The sequence below is a fragment of the Haliotis cracherodii genome, unplaced genomic scaffold, assembly GCF_022045235.1.
Source record: "Haliotis cracherodii isolate W230 unplaced genomic scaffold, xgHalCrac1.p SCAF_14, whole genome shotgun sequence".
Taxonomy (NCBI): Eukaryota; Metazoa; Mollusca; class Gastropoda; order Lepetellida; family Haliotidae; genus Haliotis; species Haliotis cracherodii.
Window position 1 is genome coordinate 36,844,141 of NW_027266269.1, and position 2,621 is coordinate 36,846,761.

Here is a 2,621-nt window from a genome sequence, read left to right on the forward strand (position 1 = left end):
TATACTGAGATACCATGCCCCAGCTTATACTAAGACACCATGCCCCAGCTTATACTGAGATACAATGCCCCAGCTTAGACTGAGATACCATGCCCCAGCTTATACTGAGATACCATGTCTCAGCTTATACTGAGATACCATGCCCCAGCTTATACTGAGATACCATGCCCCAGCTTATACTGAGATACCATGTCTCAGCTTATACTGAGATACCATGCCCCAGCTTATACTGAGATACCATGTCTCAGCTTATACTGAGATACCATGTCTCAGCTTATACTGAGATACCATGCCCCAGCTTATACTGAGATACCATGTCTCAGCTTATACTGAGATACCCTTCATATTCATTCATATTGAGTCGCATTTTTGGGTAGGGGCCAGCAGTCGCATTCTTATGGAGACGCATTCATTTCTAGATTTACAGTATGTTCTATCTCAGTTTAAGTATCGACTGAATGTAAGACTGACGAAAGATGTAGACATTATGTGATAGGTTTGTTTAACGCTCCACTGGTTGTGAATCTATTCCAGACTACAGGTCGCCGTCAAACAATCAAACAACTGAATAGATGAAGATGGTGGAGCGGGAGGCAAATTAACAAAATTACAAATCATTGCGTGGATTGTACAGCATTTACTCTGTTCCGTATTATTTCCGTTTGACTTTTGTAATAAATCTTACAGCAGGGTTCAAAACTATAACCTGTCAGTCTAGGTTACATTGCAGCTGAGCGGATTTTTTTATGAATAATGAACTTCACCTGTTTTATAGAAGATCCACTTTTAACGCGCTCTAGCTAACGCGAATCTCATATATTTACTTGATAGCTTCAACTTCACACGAGCACCGGATAGATTTCTAATGCTGTCATTTCCTTTGATTACACTTCTTCCTGGAACGACTGTGCCCCGTCCGGCCACGACACCAACCACTACACGCGCGACATCGTAAACAGTGCATTACAAGGATACTTAAATGAGAGCATTGGGCAGCACTTCAGTTTAGATTGCCTGTGCGGCGATGTGTTTGTTTGTTGCTTAACGCCGCACTCAACGGTAGTCAAGCTGTACGACGTCGGTGAGTAAATACTCGATCCGTGAAGATCCGGGTAGAATAGATCTTAAGCAACCCATGCTTGTCGTAAGAGGCGACTGACGGGATCAGGCGGTTAGGCTCGATGACTTGGTGGATGCATGTCATCGTATCCCAATTGCGTGGATCGATACTCATGATGTCAATCACTAGATTGTCTGGTCTGGTCAGGTGCGCAGCCCCCCTCCCCCCTTTTTTATTTCGAAAAAAATCTTTATTTCTGTATAAATTACCACCTAGGACAATAAATAGATCTTAATTGTGCACCCCCCCCTTTTCAAAATCGCTGTATCCGTCCACGAAAAACTACTTGCTGTACAACATCACTCTAGAATCATCCCTCCACTATGGACAACGCTGTATCACGTGATGGAAAATGTGACGTACTGTTACAGGATGGCGGCTCCTGCTTTGAATCTCCAACACTGCATGAACGACATAACTGGCTTCACAACACAGACAAGGCTTTCCAAATCGGTTGCACTTAAAACAACTAGCTCGATGAATTCGTCATGTTCACTTGAGGCTAACCAGTATGAGCGGCAGAACATTCTTCAGCGCGATAACTTGTGTCAAGTCTGTTTTTCCGTCTCACCGCGGTATGCGGCTGTGACGTATGTCCATGGACAGCTCATAAAGCTGAAGCTCAAAAAAGATTTCCCCTGAGAAATTTTGGCGGCAGACATATGTAATCTTAAGGTGTGTAACCTTTCGAAAAAGTATGACAAGAAACGGTAACATTTCACACCGCTGGACATCGAGATGGGAATTTAGGAAAAGATGTATTGAAGTGACAAGGGATGACGTTTGGGAATACTACTGCCGCAAATTAAATGTTTCAGACAAAGAAACAGATATTACGAAAAAAAGACTATGAAAGATGTCTTGCTGTTGTCTTTATGTGATTACGAGGAATTAAATTGGTTTAAAACATTCTTATGACATTATTTGGCAACGGTCCAAAGGCAAGAAATATAAATGTCAATGCAAAAGAATAGCACTGGGAATTAGAAGTTTAAACGAACCTAAATTATTAAAGAAAGTACGTTGAACGAAACTTTCAAAATATGCTTTTCAAATGTTTTTTTTTCAGTTATTGTTTTTCTTATTGTGATAATGTCACTATTGCTTGTATAAATTTGCATTTATTCTGATTTTTTCATACATCGTTTACAGACATGGAATTGCTCTGTGATGCATCTAGTGAGTGAGTGAGTGAGTGAGTTTGGTTTTTACGCCACTTTCAGCAATATTCCATCAATATCACGACGGGAGACACCAGAAATGGGCTTGACACATTATACCCATGTCGGGATTCGAACCCGGGTCTCCGGCATGACGAGCGAATGCTTTAACTGCTAGGCTACCCAACCGCCCGGTTCGACCAAAGGGGTACATGGCACGGTTTATATTTTTTTATACTTTTTACAACTCTTGGAGATATACAGTTAACAGTTTCACATCCTGTGATCACAATATATAAACAAGGGTGAACCCGTAGATTATATAATACAAAACAAGAGGA